The sequence below is a fragment of the Anas platyrhynchos genome, chromosome 5, assembly GCF_047663525.1.
Source record: "Anas platyrhynchos isolate ZD024472 breed Pekin duck chromosome 5, IASCAAS_PekinDuck_T2T, whole genome shotgun sequence".
In the NCBI taxonomy this organism is placed as follows: Eukaryota; Metazoa; Chordata; class Aves; order Anseriformes; family Anatidae; genus Anas; species Anas platyrhynchos.
The window spans coordinates 19,954,642-19,978,639 of record NC_092591.1 but is presented as its reverse complement, the minus strand read 5'-3'; the positions used below and the strand labels follow the sequence as shown (position 1 = coordinate 19,978,639).

The 23,998-nt window shown below is 36.3% G+C and overlaps 1 long non-coding RNA gene across 1 annotated transcript; it reads left to right on the top strand.

Moving 5' to 3' along the window:
- Positions 1–1,458: 1,458 nt before the first annotated feature.
- LOC110354478 (uncharacterized) lies at positions 1,459–13,232 on the top strand. Its single transcript, XR_002406513.4, has 3 exons — positions 1,459–1,496; positions 4,058–4,135; positions 7,184–13,232. It is a non-coding gene; the product is annotated as an uncharacterized lncRNA (long non-coding RNA).
- Positions 13,233–23,998: the final 10,766 nt, after the last annotated feature.

The window sequence follows — 23,998 nt, the reverse complement described above, 5'->3', positions numbered from 1 at the left end:
TTAGTATAACTGGTTATACATCATATGGTTTTGATTTCCTTTTGTTTTCTCCCCCTCCCAAAGTCTAAAGCACCAGAGAAGTGAAAAGCTTTGCTAAAGGACAAGAATCTCAGACTTTGTTTCTTACAATAAAATCCACAACAAAAAGGGGAGGTGGTCGGTAATATAGCTCCAGATAGATTTTGATGTGGTTGAAGGACATATGCTGAGCAACTTCTCCTGAAGCAAGCCCTCTGGATCCCCTGAGTAAATACAGGTCTGTAAGCAAAGCGCTTGTGGCTGCTTTCAGGTAACTCCTAAATCTGGAAGAAGATGAACCAAGAAGAAATAAAGAGAGTGGGCCAGGTGGATATGAATTAATGACACTACTTTAACTGTGAGAAAAAAAATTATCAAGACTTAAACTTTTCCATTTCTAGCTATCCAGTGATACCAGATGATATTTCCATATACGAATGATATTTCAATGCTTAGGTAATTACATAAATATGTTAAAGAAAAGTACCAATTACTAAGGTGTTTTTTTTTTTTTTTTTTTTTTTTTTTTAATTCCATTTTCTGAAAAGAGTAAGTTATGACATCTACTTCCCTCCACCAAGCCTGTAGCTCTGGAAACAATGAACTAGTATAGCGAGCTAGTTTCTATTGATCAATTAATAGAAATATCAGTAAAGTGCACCTTCCCTGAAAAAAAAGAAACTAAAAACTTCTGTAAGAGAAAATGAATTTGTTCCAGAATATCACCATCTGCTAAGTTTTTAAAATATTTTTTATTAAGGTATAACCTTATTAAGTCCTGCAGTTATACAGTATCAATTACATTTTAATTTATTCTGTTAAACTCTGTCTATCATTTAGTGGTAGGCTGAGTGCTTTAAAGTCTGTGAGAGTCAAGATTAGCAGTCTGGTGATCATATTAATAACAATAATGACGATGATGATAATAATAATATAGTTCTTATAATCTTTTTTCTTCCTTTATGCTTTGAGTTTAAACTACTTCTCTGATTCCACTGAAGCTGGTATTTCATGTTTGTCTTTGCTTCCAGCCTCTGTTTGATATTCACTGATCTTTCAGGGAAGCAATATTTTAAAAGCTGTGGCGATCTATACAGACTATTAAAATAGTCTGTATAATTAGTAATTATTTGTCCTGGTTTCAGTTAGCACAGAATTAATTTTCTTCCTAGTAGCTGGTGGAATGCTGTGTTTTGGCTTAGGATGAGAAGAGTGCTGATAACACCCCGATGCTTTAATTGTTGCAGAGCAGTGCTTATACTAAGCCAAGGACATCTCAGCCTTTGCTCTGTCCTGCCAACGGGCAGGCTGGGGGTGCAGTAAGAGCTGGGAGGGGACAGACCCAGGACAGGTGACCCAAACTAGCCAAAGGGGTATTCCATACCATCTGACGTCATGCTAAACAATATATAGGGGTGACTAGCCGGGGGGAGGGGGCCGGACTGCTCGGGGTTAGGCTGGGCATCGGTCAGCGAGTGGTGAGCAATTGCATTGTGCATCACTTGTTTGTATATACTATTATTACTTTCCTATTATCACCATTGTATTATTATTGTTATTATTTTATTATTATTTTGTTATTATTATTTTCCTGTCTTATTAAACTGTCTTTATCTCAACTCACGGGCTTCACTTTCCATTTCTCTCCCCCGTCCCAGAGAGGGAGGGGGGAGGGTGAGCAAACGGCTGCGTGGTGTTTAGCTGCCGGCCGGGTTAAACCACGACATTATTTCAAAGGAATTGGTTAAAAACAAAACAAAAACAAAAACAAAAAAAAAAAAAAAAAAAAAAAAAAACCAACAGGAAATTCATACATTAGTTCTGTTTTTTCCCTGCTTTGCAGAGATATAGCCTTCTATGAAACTATATATATATATATATTTAAGGTACAGGTATGTATACCATCTCTGGCAAAAAATACCTTTGCAACTGGTGAGGTAAAGTTGGTTAACCTTAGTATTGATCAAAGTTCTTGAATGGGAAAATCTTTTTATAGTACATAGCACAAAGCACTGCTATGAGGAATTAAGCAGTTACCTGAACATTTATTGAAAGGTGTGTATAGATCGGCTAAGTATTTACTATAAATAGTTACTACGCTCTGAAAAGAGTTTATCTGGGGTGCAAAGATCTTAGTGTGTGAACTTAATAATAGCAATGTCTCAACACTTTCAAAACTATTACTTAAAACAGTGTGCAATCATTAACAGGAAAAAAAAAAAAAAAAAAAAAAAAAAAGACTGCCCAGGCAGAGTTATAAACAAACATTAGTGTATAAACAAACATTTCAGTAACAATTATAGTAATACAAATAGTGTTAATAATAATAACAGTAAAAACTTACACACACCTGCTAGTTGTCAGAAGTGTAGGAAGGGGAAGAATATGGGAGGGGTTGAAAATAGAAACAGAAACATGTTTTCAAAAATAATCTTTAAGCAAACTGAAATCTTCTGTTTCTTACTTTAGACAGCCACTCTATAATTAAACACACCTCCTTGCAAATATTCTTGACATTTAATATTCTTCCTGCTAAACTACTCTGGATATCTTATTCATCAGCTTCTCTGGATGAAAGGCTCCACAATTTACTTCTCTTTTCAGACTTATTTACTGGTTTACATTTTCCTTGGCCTTGTTTGAGTATTTTGTGTGCTTTTATTTGCATGTACCTATCCAAATGCTTTGGATTTTTACAACCCTAAATAGATTCTTATTCCCAATTTAGATTTATGATATTGCCCTTTTCGAGGCTAGACTAAACATGCCTCTGGATGTAAGTACAGAATATAGAAGAATATAAATCCCTTTGCAGGATCAACATTTCAAGAGCTATTTGTTAGTTTTCTGGTTCAACTAAAACAATCCAAATCACTGCTATTTCTGGCTATGTTCCCATTTGTAAAGCTTTTAAATCTGTAAACAACAAGCAACAGGAAACAAAACTTTATTTTCATGTTGTGCTCTCATCTCTGTTCCTTGTTCCTCATTTTGGCTCCTACTCAACAGACCTTTGTTCATTTTAGTTTTAAATGAATCTGGCTTCAGAGGCTCTAGGCATAACTAGACTCAACTGTTGAACTTCCCTAAAAGTCCCGTGATAGCTCATGGTCTGTACAATTTAGTGGCTTTCAACTGGGGGGAACTCCCCTCTCCTTGAAGGTGTTGAGCACATATAAGCCAGGCAGTACCTGAATAATTCCTGTATAGTAGTTTTTTTGTCTGAACTACCTCAAAGTCATCAATGATAATTAGTCTCTCAAACTCTGGACATCTGCCTGGTTTAGTGGTGTGTTATTTGAGGCACTCCATTGGTAATTGCTATTGTAAGTCTTTTATAACCTTTCAGAATGTCCCAAAGACCTGAAAAAAACTAATTATGCAACTATATTCTGTATAGGATGTGTTTTCAAACTTTAGTGCTTGTACATGTAAAATAACATGTTGAATACAAAACATAAACGTGGATAGAACCGTGTGCACTTTAAAATATCTGTGATCCGAGTAGAAAGCAAAGAGAAATTAACAAAATTTAAGTACTATTGCACATCTAGGTTTCTTTGTTCCTTTTCCCTTGAAGTCAATAGCTGACATGCATGAAATTAATAGTCCTAATTGTACTTTTTGAAAGGAGTTGAGAATTCAAATTAATCAAATTCCCATGATTATGAATCTGAACTGCCCTAATGGCTAAAGGCTTTCTTTATTTAGTCATGTGGTAAATAATCATATTCCTTTCTAGCTTTTCACAGACTTGTAGAAGCGAAAACAATCTATGTTATCTAACAATTTTGCCCTTATAGATTGTACTTCACGTGAGGTGACTTAAAGTCCTTGAAGTGATAGATCATCAGTTTTCATGGAATCATAGAATCACAGAACTGCTTGGGTTGGAAGCAACATTAAAGATCACCTAGTTCCAACACCCTCCATGGGCAGGGACACCAGCCACTAGATCAAGTTGCCCAGGGCCTCACCCAACTTTATTTTATAACATTATTAATACATCACATTGTTTTTTTATTTTAAAATTTTACAGATTCAGACTTTCAAGTTCTTTATCTGGTTGTTACCAAGAGACACCTCTGTCAAGTATCTTCTTTTTCCATTAGCCCAGGTAAGTAGCCATCTGGATGAATTCCTCAGAGATCTCAGGTTCAACACAAGACTTCAACCCAAACACTTCTACCTCTGCTAAGTCAATATAAGCATCAGTCCACTGAACTGACTCACTGTATAACAAACTGCCAGTCTGCTTTTCAAGACTTGACCTTCCAAAATAGACCATGAAATTTAAAGTCTTCTTAAAAAATCAAAAAAAAAAAAAAAAAAAAAAAAAAAAGAGAGCTTTGCCCTTCAGAAGAGAAATAATTATTTGGAAAAAAAATGTTGACATAGTTCTCATTCAGGAGAATCAGAAATGTTTGTTTTAGAAAGCAATCACTTTGAAAACTGTCAATGTAATATCACTTATCCATAATTTCCACTTTGTATCTTATTTATCCATTCTATTTTGATCTATCCTGTTCTTTAGTATTTATGACTACCTTTTCCATCTTCTCTTCCTTATTTTCTAGTTATTGTCAAGGAGGAAAAAAAAATTCCAAACTCAGGACAAATATTGAAATGGGAAAAAAAAAAAAAAAAGGAAAAACTAAGGAGAACAGATAAATCTGATTATACATCTATCCATATATAGAAAGATATAGACAACTATTCAGTTTAATATTACAATGCAACTACTTAATTTAATTATGGCATGCTGGTTCCTATCAATAAACTAGAGATATACCAGAACTAAAACATTTTCTGTCCCATGTCCAGTTACAATCAGTTTTAAGAATTTTAAAATGATTAGAGATTTCTTAAATATTCATAAAGCTGGTACTGACAGCTGAGTAACAATAAGCATAGGACTCATAAAAAGTTCTAACTGGGACTGGCAAAACTAATATAATGTCCATGATACACAGTATAATACTAGTATAATGTCACCATAATACAGGTGAAAAGAAGCCCAGGCTGTTCTTGCATTCATGAAAACCCTGCTCTGACTTTACACATTACGAAATCTCACTAGTCATTCTCAAGAGGATGAATCTTCTCCCTGCGTCTGTGTCAAGCACAGTTTATGCTGGACCAATGAGGCCAATTGTATGAAGTCCAACAAGGCCAAGTGTCGGATCCTGCCTTTGGGGCACAACAACTCCAAGCAGTGCTACACTGGGAGATGGGAGGTTAGAAAGCTGCCTGGCACAGAAGGACCTGGGAGTCTTGGCTGATAGTAAACTGAATATGAGCCAGCAGTGTGCTCAGGTGGCCAAGAAGGCCAACAGCATCCTGACCTGTATAAGAAGCAGTGTGGCCAGCAGGTCTAGGGAAGTGATTGTCACCCTGTACTCAGCTCTGGTGAGGCCACACCTCAAGTACTGTGTTCAGTTTTGGGCCCCTCGCTTTTTCAGTCTGTTTGGATTGTTCAGTCTGGAGAAGAGGAGGCTCAGGGGTGACCTTATCGTATTTTACAGGTACCTTAAAGGAGGTTGTAGCGAGGTGGGGGTTGGTCTGTTCTCCCACGTGCCTGGTGACAGGACGAGGGGGAATGGGCTAAAGCTGCACCAGGGGAGGTTTAGGTTGGATATTAGGAAAAACTTTACTGAAAGGGTTGTTAGGCACTGGAATGGGCTACCCAGGGAGGTGGTAGAGTACCATCCCTGGAGGTCTTTAAAAGACATTTAGATGTAGAGCTTACTGATACGGTTTATTGGAGGACTTGTTAGTGTTAGGTCAGAGGTTGGACTAAGCGATCTTGGAGGTCTCTTCCAACCTAGATGATTCTGTGATGCTGTGATTCAACTTTCACACATTTCCCTGGAGCCATCCTCACCAGTGCAGTGGCAGTACCAGTGCCCATGCAGTATAAGGTTTGGGTTTGCAGTACTGTATGTAACGTATAACATATGGCCAACTTGGACTTACAAACTTCTCTGTAATTATTTCAAACTGTCAGAGCATATTCATGTCAAACACTATCTGTCCAGCAGGGAAATGCATTTGAGATGGCACTTGCAAAATATAAATACATTGTGAAAGAAATAGGTATGCCACTTGCCTGTATCAAGTAGTCTGATGTATTAGAGAAAAAATAATAATTACAAAATCTGATTCTCCTCCTGAAACTATTTTAAACTGTTTAGAAAAGTTTTCTCTACAGCTCAGAGAGGAAAGAATAGTTGTATCTTCAAGCAATGTATATAAAGTCAGCTGTGCACATAAGCTTCTCTCTTCCACCACGTCTCCTATCTCAGAACATTATGTGCAAGTGAACATTTTGGGACCTTATGCAAATATTAGGTCATGCAGTTCATATTAATGTCATTATAGAATAAGTTACCTTCTTCATGGCACTGATCTAAAGCCAGCCCAGATGGTGTCAACTAGAAGTTGTCATTAATAAGTAGTCGTTTCTTTGTTTATGTGAAGTAAATGGATGTCTCAGTTGCTGATCTCAACTTCCGGGTCAGTGCATATATCATACAAAAACATGCACAGCAAAAACAGCATAAGTAGCACCTTATTGGAACTCCTACCACAGGGACATGTGTTTGGAGCAATAAAGCATAGCCATCTTACCCCTTCCTGTGCTCCCTGTGAAATACTATTTGTTTCTGACTATTCCAACAGCCCTTCAGGACTGTGAGAAGGCAGTAACTGCATCTGGTACACCCCAGTTTGGTGAGCAATAGCACAATTCACAATTCTAGCCCCTCTCACAAGTAATTTCCTTCATAACACTGTCAAAAGCAGAGCAGTGTCTACTTGTCTCTCCCTTTTTCACTATCAGCTGAGCAAACATCTTAATGTTTGAAAATAGTTTATCACCCACACAGCTTAATAAACACATTGAAAGCATTTCCCTGAAGAGGCTTGGAATTAAAGAACACCCCAGTCTCCTCAGCATTCTGATAGCAAGAGAGATTAACAAGTCAACATTTCTTAAGTAGCAGAATCATGATTGTCTCGTTTCTAATCAATAGATTCAATTCAAAATCTCCTATTGCATCTTTTCCCCTCTCTGAAAACCTTCAGAAAACCTCTTAAATTTGTTTGAATTCTTAGTGTCACAATTTTGAATTACTGCTTTTTTTTTTTTTTTTTTTTTTTTCAGAAATGAGCATCCTCTTAGACCTATATGCATATGAGATGCATATGTTCCTTCCTGAGCTTTTAAGATAAACAGTGAGAACTTAACAGGCCTGCTAATCAAAGCTTACAGAAGGAAAATATCTTGTAATTCAGACTTAGAAATACCCCACATGGCAAAAAAGGAATGGACTGTCACACAGTAGGATTTGTAGAAAATTAACCAAAGTACATATGAGTTAACCAAATAATAATTTAAAAATTTAAAATGCAAAGAAGGAAAATTTCAACTGAAAAAAAAATAAATCAGAAACTGAAATGTGCTACTGAACTGGATACCTTTAATTGGCACATAGGTGCCAAAACAAAAAAACAAAACAAAACAAAACAAACAAACAAACAAAAAACAAACAAACAAACAAACAAAAAACAAACAAAAAACAAAAAAACAGTGCAATGAAAATCTGCAAATATTGTAATGATCTTGAACTAGCTTAGCTTATAGGGATGATTTCTGCCATCATTAACATTTCATAGAGAAAATTTCTGCAATGCCAGTCCATTCTGAAATTAAGGTAGGAAGGTGGTATACACATAGAAATAAAAAGACAAAAAGTGTATTCTTGCTCATACAACAATATGTGCATGTTATATAAATTTGTGAGGGCATAAGCAGATTGATTAGTTTATACTGCCAGTAAAAAAAACCATGAACCTGTATCAACTATCACAAATTTGGCTGTGCTCTTGTTGCAAGTACTTCTCTCTCTCTCATTTTATTTACTTATTTACTTATTTTCCCCTGTGAATTTTCCCTTTGGAACAAAATTAAAATTTGTTTTCCTTTTTCTTCAAGAAATTACAAGACACCATGGCCTTCTGTTAGTAAGACACTGGTTATAACACCAAATGCCATCTTGTCACATGTTTTAATAATGCTGTCACTCAGCTGTCTTGCTCCATAGAAAAGATAAATGACGGAGTAAAAAAGCTCTCATAAAATCTTAACTTGACAACACAAGAAATTATTTTAATACAGAAAAATAACATTATGACTGAATTGGCTGTTGTTCTGGTAAGACCAACATCATAGTACCAGTCTTAAAAAGAAAGTTGTGGGGAAAAAAAAAAAAAAAGTTTAGCATTTCCTTATGACAGAGAATTCTGAAACCCTTGTTTCTTATAGTTGAACTGAACAGAAAAGATAAAGAGAAAGGATGCAAACAGGACTATCCACAATATGTGTTGGTATGCAAAGAATAATCACATATGTCATGGAAACATAATGAGTCAACAGTTCCTCTCATGAAAAGATTTCTAAAATTGTATGGAAAAAGAGCATACACATCCCCAAAATTAAATCTGTTATATTCCCCCATTATTTTCTAGAACAGTCGCAAATCAATGAGTAAAGACAGTCTCACTGTTAGCATCTTTCCTTTGAGCTCTTCAACACAAAAGAAAGTCTGTGGCATAGTCTTCACTTGTTTTCTGAATATATATTTAAGTTTCAGATCTTCAGTAAACTAGTTGGGTTGCTTTTCCTTCTGCTGTTAACTGTGAGCTTGAATTTCTAAGAAAGGCAGAAGAAAATTTCTCTATCCATTGGACAGGAAAGATTAGCTTTTATTTTGTTTGGTACTGAAGACTAAAGCTGACCTGTGTGGATATTTCATAGTTTTTCCACAGCTGAAAGATTCCTGTTAGAAATTTCCACGTGATCACACAAACATCCTGAAACTCCTCAAAGCTGTGAAAGATATTGAATTGAGAGGTAATGGAGGTACTAACCTTATATAAACCTGCAGTGATTTTTTTTTCCCATATGCTTCTATAGAACATGAAGATGTTTCTTTCCATCTTCAGAAGCATTAGCCCTAAAAGTTTTTAAATAGCTAGATAAAAGTCCTAGTAAAGAATCATCTAAGAAAATGTCGGAACCCTTCAGTAATACACAAGTACTCCCGTATTGTCTAGCAGTGTTCAAAACACTAGATTTAGCTATTTTCTTCTCTGTAAAACTGAAAACAAAAAAACTTCTTAGAACTATCAAGACAAAAAGTATACCGTAGCCTAAATATGACTTAAGTTACCTCTTCTGTGTACTGATGTGCTTTTCAAAAGTAAATTGTCTTAATTATTTTTTGTTATAGCTTTTTGTTATAATAGTTTTTGTTATAGAAAACCAAAATTTTATTCTGAATTCAGTAGGTGCTAAATGACAATTTCCCAGATAAGTAAATAATACATATATATATGTTACTAGCATTTGTAATAATTCTCAGACTGAGAATTATTTATGATATATTTCTAAACATCATTAGAGATCTTCACGTACATAAACATAAAAAAAAAGATGAAGTTAGATCATCTGAAGTAAAAGGTCCCAGTGTCTTAGCTTAAAAAGTTTTCACTGAGCAAAATTTTGCCAGTACCTGTAAGTTATGTTTTTAATATAGTTCTAACCTTAAGACCCATTGCACATTATATCATCTTTCAACATCTTGCTGTTTTAAATGATATGAATTTGACCATAAATACACAGGCAATCAGATATGAATCCAAGACCACAGGAAAAAAATGCAGAAACATGAGCTTTACAGTTTTTTTTCAATAAAGCACAAAAAAGCTGTATGGGCTGCTGCAGGGAAAGTTAACATCCCAGCCAGACTCAGTACACCCCTTTGAAGAGGAACATTGCTAGAATATATAAAATTAACACCCAAAAGATAATAACAAATCCTGACGACCTCTCTTTCCCCAAGTTGATTTCTCCAAATCAGCCATTTTATTAGTTAATTTTATCTAAAAGGCAATGGGTTTCTCTACCAAACAGATTATATATATATATACACCAATAGAAAATATGAGTCAGACAAGGACAAGATGTATAACTTCAGCTGGCCAGGTTAGCACTATCATAGGAGTAGCTGAGCACATGAGAGATTGGCTTTCAGCCTCACTGGTTCAGCTGATAGCCCCCAAAACAAAAACTTTAATTTTGGAGAAAATTTGAAGTGCATTTAAGCAATAAGCTATTTACTTTTTTTTTGTCTAAAGTACTTTTACTACCCATTTAAAAAAAAAAACCATGAATCATTAATGTAAACAAACGTCTTCTGTTGCAGCAATTATTCTAAGTTCTGTTATATATGCACCTGAAAAACAAAAGAAGAGGCAAACCTACTCTACTTCAGCCACTTCTCCTTAGAGTCACAAAATCCCCCAAACAAAATAATGCTAATGCACTAATGCAAAAAAAAATCTGAAACAGACTCCTGTGTACATCCTTATTCTTGCAAAAAAGAATTCTATTTTTTTTAGGGATGCATAGAAGATGACATTCCCAGGATTATTAACAATTCTAAACCATTATTGTTGCTAATGCAACCCCACTAAGTTCCATTTCTTCCCCAAAGATATCAGGTGTGCTTAAATTATGAAGGAATTTGAGACAGAACATCAAAAACAAAGTGGTGTTCAATGATCCTACAGCATTATTTATACTTAGCAGATGTCTTCCTGGGTTCTCTGATAAACATTGGCCGCTCCAGATATTCATTTGTTCACACTGCTCTATGGATTATGTTTTATAAATTATGACAGGCCACCAACTGAAAATCAGTCATCCAGGAAGGACATATCCTCTTCTCACTACAGCATTCAGATTACTTTGGAAGCTTCACTACAGTCTCAGTATAATCTCACCTAAGAAAGAAAACTGGTTTTGCATTTTCAATGTCTCTGTCTTGACAATATTTAAAATTTATACTTGATTTGCTAATTAAAATAAGTTAGTAAGGCCTCTGGATGATCACATGATATCAGCCATCAAAAACTAATATCATATGCCTGTGTTTCATTGTCATTATTACTGCTATTACTTTAAGACAACAAGGAAGAACATGTACTGATCTATATGTAACTGGTATGTGAACACCTGGACAGAGACAGAAGGATACCATTCCAGTTATGAGTTTAATTCTTCTTCAGTGCAACCAATATGGAAAAGAAGAGGGAGAAAAACAAACAAACAAACAAAAAAGTAGATGATGCAATTTAGAGTTGAACTGGCTGTAGTGGGTTTACGTAGCAAGGTTTTGGTAGCAGGGGGCCATAGGGGTGGTTTCTGTGAGAAAGATCTAGAAGCTGCCCCATGTTTGGGAAGGGCCCCATTGTTTTCCAGAGCTGAGCCAATAAGCAATGTTGTTTTGCGCCTCTGTGAGAGCGTATTTAAGACAGGAGAAAAACGCTGCGCCACAGCAGCAGCTGGGAGAGTGAAGGGAGTGAGGAACGGCATCAAGGTCAGTGTAGAAGGAGGGGGAGAGGTTCTCCACGCACCGGAGCAGAAGTCCCCTGCGGCCTGTGGTGAGGACCATGGTGAAGCAGGATGTCCCCCTGCAGCCCATGGAGTACCACGGTGGAGCAGGGTTCCACACTGCAGCCTGTGGAGGAGACCACGGTGGAGCAGGTGGCCCTGCACCGATGGAGGCTGCCGCCTGTGGAAGACCCCTGCCGGAGCAGATTCCAGGCCAGACCTGTTGCCCGTGGAGAGGAGCCCACGCAGGAGCAGGTGACCTGGCAGGAGCTGCTGCCCGTAGGGGAGCCAGGTTGGAGCAGTTTTCTCCTGAGGGATGGACCCCGTGGTACGGACCCACATCTGGAGCAGTTCTGGAAGAGCTGCTGCCTGTGGGAAGCCCACTCCGGATCAGTTCGTCAAGGACTGCATCCCGTGGGTGGGACCCCACAGCACAGGGGACGAGAGTGACCGAGAAGGAGCGGCGGAGAAGAAGTGCTGTAGACTGACCATAACCCCCATTCCCCCGTTCCCCTGCGCCGCTCGGGGGGAGGAGGTGGAAGAGGGTGGATGGGGGGGGAGGTGCTTTTGGTTTCTTTCCTTTGTTTCTCACTTCTCTAGCTTGTTAGTAATGAGCAATAAATCTTACTATCTTCTTATGCTGAGTCTGTTTTGCCCGTTACAATAATTATTGCGTGATTTTCTCGTCCTTATCTCAATCCTTGAGCCCTTTTCACATATTTTCTCCCCATTCCTCTTTGAGGAGGGGGAGTGAGAGAGCGGCTGTGGTGGAGCTCGGCTGTCCACTCGAGCGGAACCACCACACTGGCTCAGTCTAAAGCATCAACTTTATTATTATTATTTATTATTATTATTATTATTATTATCATCATCATCATCATCATCATTATCATTATGTTGCTGTTGTTAGTTCTGCCCTATTTCTTGACAAGGTGAAATGATTAGATCTGAAAGGAATTTAAATATCCAAACTACTGTGTGTTTGTCTCCCAGTTGAGCAGCTGATAACAAAGTTCTTCAAAACAGCTGTAAATGTCAGGGAAGGGGAATGTGAAAGAGTCTGGAAGAAAACCCAAACATGTGAAAAGCTCAATCACAAACCTTATCAGAATGTGCCAGGTCTCAAGTCTAAGACATTAGGGGAAGCATTGCTATTGCTATACGCAAGTAATTATCTCAGGCAGTTTGAGTAACAGCTGCTTTTAAAGCTGCTAAGCTTTTTTTGGGCCATGTTTAATATTCTTTACCTACTTATCCATTTATTATTATTATTATTATTATTATTACTATTATTACTATTAATTTTAAAATTTTTAATCTCCAAAGAGAATTTAAATGTTCATTGGTAAACTTTTTGGTCTTCTGTTCCCTCAATAGAAGATCTGTCCTTCTAATAAGTATATAAAACTTTAGTAATTTTTGTTACATTTTTCTTTTTTTTTTTTTTTATGTTTGCAATATCTCTCTACATTTTTTGTTTGTCGGTTGCTTTAGAAAGTTCCACAATGAACATGAGTTTTACAATTAAAAATAAGAAGAAAAAGAAAAGAACATAGCAGACACTAAGGGAAAAGTTATTTTTAAGGTAAAGGGTTCTCTTACTTTGTCAGTGGGAGGACCTGCTGGTAAGATAGCAAGTGTCATTGAATGTAGCAACTTATTTGGGTGTGAATCCAAAGAAAGCAAACCCAAATACATCTGAAGGCTCAAAAAAAAAACAAAAAACAAAACAAAACAAAACAAAAAAAAAACACAAAAAGAAGTCCTAATAAAAGAAATTTTGTTTCAACTATTGCTTTTAACACCTACTATGCATATAGTGTTTTCTTTTTCCTTGTCTGTATTAACCAGACCCTGCCTAAATCAAACTATCTGAAATTTTCAGCGGCCACAAATTAAATCTACTCGAAGATTCACAGTAGCAAGTTTGCATAAGACTGATGCCAGTAGAACATTATTTCCTGTTTTAAAATCTTTGTTAGCTAATCTGCATGACATGTATAAATCACGTCATTATTTTTCATGTCTGATTAAATAATAGGGTATACTCTTCCCAAGGGACTATTTGTACGTTTGAATACAAAATCATTTTCTTCAGTATTCATAGATGAAATACTAGAATCCATTTTCCTCATCATTAAAATAACTACAACTTGATTTCACAAAAGTCTGTGTAAACAAAATAGAACAGGTTAAGAAGCATGACAGCAATAAATTCAATTTTGAATTATGCACAATTTTTTTGAAAATAGCACTTTTTCAGTGTGTTTGTTAGAACACATACACAATGAAGTCTGAAAAAATCATAAAAATTAAAGAAAAAACACAAAATATGACCTTGACAGAACAGTTCATGCTGAATAGCAAAAGAATTTAAATCAATCAATCAAAAAAAAAAAACCCTCCATAATTGTTTACAAAATATTTTGTAATAGATACTGCATTTGAAGATTTCATAATAACACATGAGAATATTTTTCCAATATAAAAATAAAATAAAATAAAATAAAATAAAATAAAATAAAATAAAATAAAATAAAATAAAATAAAATAATAAAATAAAATAAAATAAAATAAAATAAAATAAAATAAAATAAAATAAAATAAAATAAAATAAAATAAAATAAAATAAAATAAATCTTCTAAATTCCTTGGTTACACATCTGCTGCAATTATGTATACTTTTATTAGGTAACTTTTCTGTGTCTTATTGATGTCAGTGCAGCTACTAGAAAGATTAAATTGACAAAGTAGTCCTACTTAGTTTTAAGCAACAAAGTCCATATTTAGGTAAACATAATGCCTGCAGTCTCCCACTCAACTGTCATATAACCTTCTGAGATTCCTTCCTAGGAGTTTACATTTCCAATGATTACTATGCTTAAATTACCTAAGTCTTCATAAGCCTAAATAATTTAGCACCAGAGGTAATAAGTTATTTGGGAAAAGACTTTTTCAAAAAATATATATTTATGATTACTAGGTTGTTTTCCTCTAACAAGCACTTCTAGGAGCTTAGCTTTGAAGATACATATGACAGGCTTTCATTGATTGACTCAAACATCCCAGGCAGAAAAAAAAGTTGTGTTTTTTTTGTTTTGTTTTGTTTTGTTTTTTAATAACTAGTAGTCAAGTTGATAGAACATTTAACCAAATTAAACTAGCATTTCTACTGAACATCTCTCCCATCTCTCAGAGCTGTGAGCTGATCTCTTGATTACTATCCTGAGTCATAATTCTCTTTGTTTCCCTCCTCAAAGATATTATATTTTGTACCCAGTTTAAACTAAATAAAATAGACAAATAAGACAAACAGAGGGAAAAATAAAAGTCTGGAATTCTGGGGTTTAGATCAATCACTGTACCCCTGGCTTCCAATTCCTGCTTCACCTATGAAAATCTGGCTTATACTGTTGAGGAACAACCTCAGCTAATGTTGGTAATTGATCCAGGGTGCAACAATTTATAGTTCTGACAAGCTAAGTTGACCTAATTTCCTCTCAGCTTTGCAATTTCCTCCCTTTTCCTATCCCATTTTCTCTTGGTTGTCACACCAACAAGGTAATTCCATAGGATGTTAAAATCTGGAAAAGCAATTGACCCAAATGGCTTCAATGTGAAACTAATGTAGCCTTTCAGTGACACAGGATCTGGAAGGAAGTCTTCTCTGTCCCTTCAGTCCTCTTCCCTAGCTCTTTAAGAACAGTTATCTCATTTTAAAAACTTTGTTTTTCTTTCAGTGAAAGGGCAGAAGTTAACTCAATTATATCACATTTTTCGTATCATTCCTAGAGCATTCTCATACAAAAACATTGTGAAACTGAAGAACCTTGACCACGGAATCATTTAGCAATATATATGCACATGGTAACGAATGCTATATATTCAGCTGGCAATTTCATGCAATTCATTGGGTGATTATTTGAATCTGCCCTGCATGCACACTGAATTCATTGTTCTCAGGAAGAAATTACACCCTAAGAAAGTTAATTTTTGAGGGAATTGCATGTGGCATGCAGCAACACCACAAGCCCTTTGAGAATGTCTCTTTTGCTTCAGCGTACAAACATTTGCTTTATACCAGGTCACTGTGGAATACCTCCTGATTCTTTCCCAACTATGAAGTTCATGTATGAGAATGTTGACACTGCTAATGAGCTTACTGTAGAGGGTGTTGTAATGACCAGTGAGATAAATTAATTAGAATTGCTTGTTCAAGGCATGGTTGGTTCCTGAACCAAGCATTAAACAATTAAAGCTTGCCTACTGCAAACTGTACTCCCACTACTGCTTTCCTTTCTATTCAGACACCACTTGGCCAATGAGTAATTTCTTTTATAGTTTGCTAAATTCAGACCCTAAAATTCATACCACAGTTACCAATCCTTTTTTCCATGGTCTTACCCCAAAAACTAGTTATTAATATTGTTGTTCCTCTCTTATGTCTCCTCAGGTGGTTTTACAGGGATGAGAAAACCCCTGACTGAGAATGATTCACACTCCCTGGGAATAGAAAAACAGACATAGGAAGGCAGGATTTATTAATACCTTAGAAAAGAAATAATTCCCTAGTTATATCAGCTTTCTACCCAAGAATAGCCATTTGGTTTTCACAATGGTCTATAGTGTCTTTGGTTTTAATTCCAGTAAGACTGCAAAGGAATTGCCATTCTTATATTAGTCAGTAAAAAGAAAAAAATATATGTATTTTTTTACATATATGTATACATTATATTTGTAAATATATGTGATCGCTAGTATAAAACACATGTGCATAATACTGTGAAACTGATTTATGTATTGGTGAAACAAGTAATAAAATGAAATGCAAACCAATTTCAATTAGTCTAATTTCTGTGCTAAATTTTTGGAAATCCTTTCTGCTTTATATATCATAGCTATGCAATCCTCCCTAAACAGCAAATATCGGGTTGACATTTAATTTACTCTGTAGTTATGTTGAATATAAACTTTACTTAAAGTTATAGGCCTAATAGCTTATGGGAGCTGGCCAGCTCCAAATAACCATGGGACTGAGAATGATTAGTTATTAAATTAATGAAACTTGACAAAATGAGAACTGTACAGAAAATTGTGTTAATTTGTACACAGATAACTCTTACACAGAATAACTATCAATGAAACAGAAAAATCCAGGAATGACAGGAATGACATGCCCACTGTATGATAATTTACATATGCAAATTTCCCTAAGTAGAAGTCTCTTCAGCTGCATTTTTTTTTATAACATGTAAAGCAGGTCTTAAAGCTATAAAGGAATATTTCAAGCTTATTGTGTTAATATTAAAATAATAAAGAGACTTTTCCCTATGTTATCCTTCCCTCTTTCCAATTTTGACATTCATAAATTGGATATTAATTTACTTCAGGATACTTGTTTGTTGTTTTTTTGATGTTTTATTTGAACTTATATTTTGGTAGGTTAAGATGTGGTAGTAACACAAGCCCTGTGTGATTCCTCTTAATAATAGATTACTCTATCTTCTTATTAATTCCTCTTATCACCTGACTTCAGGTAGTTAAATGGATCAATAGACCAATCAATCCATATTTGAGCTAAGTGCTGAGCACCATGTTTGATACCAGTGAATCACACAGAAATTAACTAAACTTACCTACTGTTTTGAGATGAGAAAAAAATCAACTCAAAATTTGCCAAAATTAGTTTAAGGTTTTAATATTTAATAGAATCTGAAATGAATTGTCTCCGTCTTGTCATTGAGATCGCCCAGTAGAATGAGGAATAAGCAGGAAGTGTTATTTCACTTTGCCTGTTCCTTGCCTGGGTCTACCTAATTTTTCCCTTCACATGACCCCTTTGTCAGATAGAGTTTGTAATCTCTGCCTTTGCAGCTTTTCCTCCCAGGGTAACACAAACGTGATAAGGGCTCAAGTACATCCTCTGAACACTGAGCATTCCCCTCTATAGGAGGAGAAATTCATGACCAAGGCAATTTCTTTCCCTGCTACATGAAAATGTAGGCAGCACATGTCTGAGATTCTTGCTTATAAGGAAGTGTTCTAGAATTAAGCCTCTATCATGTCCTGGATCAGAGTCTGTGTTTTATATTTTACTAAAAGACAGAAACCAGATCCCACAGAACCTCTGAGTGAGCTTTCCTCTTTCCAACAAGTGCAGATGGAGGCTGGGAAGGATTACAAGCTAGATATTTTGGTTAAACTCTAAGTATATAACACAAAGATGTTGTTGGAAGCTTGCACACAAACTGAGTTACAAAATGTGGGCTGTACTGAGAGTAACAGATGCATTTTCAGTTCTGTTGATCTATGGCTGTAAGCAAATCACCTTCAAATCAGAACCCCTCTAGAGACATGAAGTCAGTTGAAGCAGCTGAGGTTAAACATAAGTAGTACTACTATTATAACATTGCAGGCTGACCTGCAAAGGTGAAGGGAAAAAGTGGGAAGGATTCCTTGAATTTTCTCTCTCTGGAACCCAGATGACATTCTAAAAACACTTGACTTCTGAACTTCAAACTTCAAGTATTATTAGCATCCCTTTGGCCTCCAAATAAACTGTAGTCTGAAGACTTCACGTCATTAAAAACAAGAAAGAAGTAAGCGATCACCTCCAAGCTAGAGAAGCCATACCAATATGAAGAAAATAAGAGGGGAGGAAGAAATAAAGTGAAAATTGTTAGCAAAGAGCAAGAGTGGGGTTAATTCACAAGGCTGGACAAGCTGGAATCAGGGCTGGACGTGGGTTTGCCTACAATATCACCTGTGGGTGTCCAGGCCATTTGACTTTCTCTGTCATACAAAAAAATAATGTGACACAATTTTCCCACACATGAACTAAGATTAATGTAATATTCCAGTGTTGTTTGCATTGTATTGTCTCTTTAAGTTTCCTACAGTTTGGGAAAAAAAAAAAAAAATAGTAGCTTCTTCTGTGTACAAGAAATATTTCTGAGTCTTCTGGGACTTTGTACGGAAAAGTACCCATTGACATAAATTCAAATAACTTATGGACATTTCAGAAGTCAGGGTTACTGCAGATAATAAGTAATATATAAGTAATATATATATACATATATATATATATATATATAAAAACCAAAAATTGTCTGAGCTTCTTTATTCTGTATCATTAGTTTAGTATTTTTCTGACAGGAATAGACATTCCCTTGACTCTTGGAAGCTTCCTTTTTGACAGAGAATAAAAGAAAGAGAATTTTTTTCCCACTATTTCTGAATCAATATATTTTAAACTTTCATCCCCAGAACAGAGTGAATTCCATTTATCCTTTTTTTTTTTAATTTATTTTAATTTAATTTAATTTAATTTAATTATATATATATATATTTTTTTTTTGTGAATGGCAATATTGGTCCCAATAATCCAGACTGTTTATAGGTCTGTTGGCAAAAGGATTTATCTGTTTCTTGGCTTCCTCATTAAAACATCAATGGCAGGTTTTCGTCAGGATAGTATATATATTACATGATTGCAATTCCCTCAGGAACTCCAGTAATGTCTTTGCATTTGCACAGCCTCACTATTGATATTATGGTAGTTGATGGTCTTCATGTCACTGTTTTCATTGTAAAAACTTATGCTATTTCTGACAGGGACAATAATTTTGTCGTAAATATAGTCTTTAATATAATCTAATAATCTAATAATCCAATAAATTTTTGTCAGCTGCCTGTAGAATTCCTCATCCGTCTCCTCATCCTGGTTCGGCGGTCTATTACAGGCCCCGACCGGGACGCTAGCCTTGTTGGCCTTCCCGCCAATCCTAACCCAAAGGGACTCAACCTTGTCATTCCCAGCCTCGAGTTCCACAACATCGAAAGATTCTCTAATATAGAGAGCCACACCACCACCCCTTCCGTGCTGCCTGTCCCTTCTGAAGAGCTTATAGCCAGTCATTGCAGCACGCCAGTCATGAGAGTGGTCCCACCATGTCTCCGTGATGGCAACCAAGTCGTAGCCTGCCTGTTGCATGATGGCTTCCAGCTCCTCCTGTTTGTTACCCATGCTGCGTGCATTAGTGTAGATGCACTTCAGCTGGGCCATTGCCTTATCCCCTGGCCTTGCCATTGTTCCCCCTGGCACAGCTCCAACAAGCCTTGTTTCAGTTCCATCTCCCTTCTTAACCAATTTAAAGCCCTCTCAATGAGTCCCGCCAGCTCCTGACCCAGGATCCGTTTTCCCCTTAGAGATAGGGACCCGTCTGCAGCCATCAGGCCGGGTGCCGAGTAAAGCGTCCCATGGTGAAAAACCCCAAAATTTCTGTGCTGGCACCAGCCTCTGAGCCATGTGTTTATCAGGTGGATATCTAAAGTCCCGTTTGATAGCCTTGAGGCTTCTCTCTTCAACATCGTCACTGCCAGCCTGGACTATCAAAATAAGATAACAGTCAGAGGGGTGAACCAGGTTGGGAAGTTTCTTGGCAAAGTCCCTGACCCTGGCCCCAGGGAGGCAGCAGACTTCCCTACGGGTAGGGTCAAGCTGACTAATAGGGCCCTCTGTTCCCCTGAGAAGGGAATCGCCTACAACAATCACCCTTCTTTCTTTCTTGGTGGAGGCAGTCCTGATGCATGGAGTTGAATTCCTTGCCCTAGGCATCCTCCTGGGTAGGCTTCCTACCTCATCCTCACCCACGGGTCTCTCAATCTCCAGAGCCTCAAATCTGTTTTATTCTGTATCTGTAGTTCATATTGATTTTCATTATGACCCATGTTAGACACAGATTTTCCACGCAGCTTAATGTCCAAGACATTAGCCAGTGAAAGATCATAGTGTCTGCCCAGCTTCCTCTCCCAAGCATGGTCCAGTCTAAAATTCTTTTGTTTGCTTTACTAACACATATGGTCACTTAATTTTGTTATTCCTGTGGACGTAACCCAAATTTTAATTACTCCAGTTATTGAGGAGGACAAGTAGCAAGAAAGGATGATAAAGAATGAGAGACAATCTATTTAGACTGGATGTCTATGTTTGTCTTTAAAAGATACTGGGTCATCCGCTTTGGTTTTATGATCACTAGATCAATTCAAGAATAATATTTCTAAAAATGAAAGTTGAAAATGAAATAACAAAAAGAATGTGATCTTGATGCATACGTGACTGACAGGAGAGAATTCATATCATTTTAATCTTTGTTTTATATCTATCCACTCCTAAATTGATGTGTACAATTCCAGTGTATCAGCATCTCAGGAAGAATGCTGAAAAGTTGGAAGAAGACTCCCCACCCAAATACAAACAAACAAACAAACAAACATTATCATAAAACCCTTTCTTTATTTTGGCAAAGAGAAAACATTAGATGATGACCTGCCCTTTCAAACAAAATTGTATGTCTATATAAATGTAGAAAGAGGGAACTATGAATTTGATAACAGTTTGATAACAGGGCTTGTCAGCTAAGCTGACAAAAGCACTGCAAAGAAAAATAAAAGCTAAGAAATGAATCTCTCTATATTTTTAACTCTAGAATATTATACATTAAATATGTATAAATATACAGACAGAATATTGTATGAATTAAAGTTATGAATCTTCAAATATTATCAAAAGATTATAGTGGTAGGTGATTCCTTACTAAATATTTAAATCCAATTGGGATATTTCTACAGAAGATACAGTATTTGTAGAAAGTAAGAAAGGCACATGGGATATTCCCAGGACATGCTTTATGCAGGAGGACAGACTAAACATTACTTTTAAATGCTACTGCCTTTAGTTTTTCAAATCTGTGAATCACCAGTCTCACATATTTTTAATTGACTCAGTTTATTGTGTGAGAGAATTTGGGAGTCTAGCCTATACCATCTGAATACTGACATAGTGTAGAAGCAGTCAATAATATTTGTAGTTTACAGACTGCTACTTCATTTCCCAGGCCTGATTTAATAATCTTTCAGTTGCCATGGATTCAGAGGATAAACATCCAGGGTTTTCAATATACAGACTAAAGCTATGAAATACACATCACTGCTTGTAATACACAGAAACGAAGTTTGTTCTTTCAGTTAGACAAAGAGTAGCAGAGTCAGATCATCCCAGACATCTAATATGTGGGCAGGTTTAATAGAAATCAAGAAAGAAATTTCTGTGGTTTATCTATCTTTGCTCATAGTAGCGATCTGTTTCTAATTAAAATTTAATATGGACTGTATAGATAGCTGGAGTGTCAAACTCTAAATCACTGTCTCTAAGCAGCTAAAGAATTCAGTGCTTAGACTGCAGTTTATAAAATGGTTGTTTAATATGTTTGGAGCAGAAACTAAAGGAGGTTATGTTTAGACTGATGTGTATAATTTATTGTATCTACATATGGGTAAGTCTGCTAAGCCTTTTCTTTTTCCTTCAAATAGCACAGTGAAAGGAAGATCTCTAGTAGTTCTCAGGCAAGTACAGTACTATGTGAAATCTCATTTAGCAGAGGGTGATCAGGATAGGGAGTTACATATTTCTGAGTAGCTTATGATTAGTGTACTTCATTGCTTTTAAGGGAATATTTCTTGAAATGCCAAAGCAGGTGCCTTAAAATGCCTCGTATTTTGGGTAGTAAACTTCACTCATAAAAACCCTGCTATGCACGTTAAAACTTAATAGCTGGAATATATCATATTAATGCACCAAGATCTATGTTGAAGAAACATTGTGAGACTGAAACTTGCACACAGAAAAAGTCAGGGAATTTATTGTCAGTGATTTCATTTGAGCCTTACATCTTTTTGCACTGTGTCTGGGTGACATGAAAGTGTGAAATCAATTTATGATATTGAATATTTGAAACCTGAAACCACAATGTAAAACAAATGAAGGAAAAGCAAGTATATATATCACAAACTGATTTTTAACTAGAAGAAATGTGGAGCAATTAAAATACATTCTTCTGTCAGTTATTTTACATTTATGGATGAGTATAAACTGAATGTGTTAAAAGGTTAAGGCTGCCAGGAGCAGGGAATGCATAGAAAAATACTCCTCCTGTTCTACACTTTTGATAGCTTCTAGTGAGCCAGAAAGCATAGTTGCCCAGAAGGAAAAGGTTTACTTATTTTGTTGGCATTATCTTTGTTCAAAATGCTAATATCCTGGAAAAAAAAGTATTAAAAAGAACCCAGTCTTTAATTGTTGGGGCTATGAGTGCTTCAGGGCACAAAGGGAAGCTTTATCACTGACTATAAGAACAATTAAAATAAATACACATATAGTGCTTTAATTCATTGAGTGAAATTAGTGAGACATAAAACTTCAGATTATATATATTTAGTAATTTATTTATTTTACCCCAGGACTTCCTCCTTACCTCATTCTTCTTAACTTTTTGACTTAGGCAGAGTAAATTTCTTTACTATTCCATATACTTTGTTTTTATGGTCCACTTGCTAGTTATTTGAGAAAGACACGTGCATCCAAAATGCACAGGTCTTAAGTAGAATAATCATAATCAAATCAATAATCAATAATCACATATATTACAAAAGTTTATAGAATTGAGATGCAGAAATTATATGTTCTGAACTTGGGCAGTGGTAGGGGGAGGCACAGACAAGAATAGGAAAATGCAGAGCAGCCAAATACATTGTAGTCTCAGTATCAGGCACCATTTCCTACTGGTGAGATTTAGGGAGTTTCGAGTAACCTCCCTACAAAAACAGCAGAAACTCCACCCACTGAGTAATATTATTATTTTTATTTATTAATATTTTTATGTATTATTATTATTTTATTTATTTATTATTATTATTATTATTTTATTTATTATTATTATTAATATTATTATTTTTCAACGATCCTGGGATTCTGGAGAGGTCCCGGTAGACTGGAAGCTGGCAAATGTTGTGCCGATTTTCAAGAAGGGTCAGAAAGAAGACCCTAGCAATTACAGGCCTGTCAGTCTCACGTCAGTGCCTGGTAAAATCATGGAGAAGATGGTTCTCAAACTTATTGAGGCGCACCTGGGGGACAAAGCAGTCATTGGTCCCAGCCAGCATGGGTTTGTGAAGGGCAGGTCCTGCCTAACTAACCTGATTTCCTTTTATGATAAGATCACCCATATGGTGGACCAAGGGAAACCAGCTGATATGATTTTTTTGGACTTCAGCAAGGCTTTTGACACGGTTTCCCATAGGATCCTACTGGACAAAATGTCCAGCATACAGCTAAATAAAAACATCATACGATGGGTGAGCAATTGGCTAACAGGCAGGGCCCAAAGGGTTATGGTGAATGGCGCTGCGTCAGGCTGGCGGGCGGTCACTAGTGGGGTCCCTCAAGGCTCCATTTTAGGGCCGGTACTTTTCAACATTTTTATAAACGATCTGGATGTAGGAATAGAAGGTATTTTGAGCAAGTTTGCCGATGACACCAAACTTGGAGGAGTTGTGGACTCGAATGAGGGTGGAAAGGCCTTGCAGAGGGATCTGGATAGGTTGGAGAGCTGGGCGATCGCCAACCGCATGAAGTTCAATAAGAGCAAGTGCCGGGTCCTGCACCTGGGACGGGGAAACCCTGGC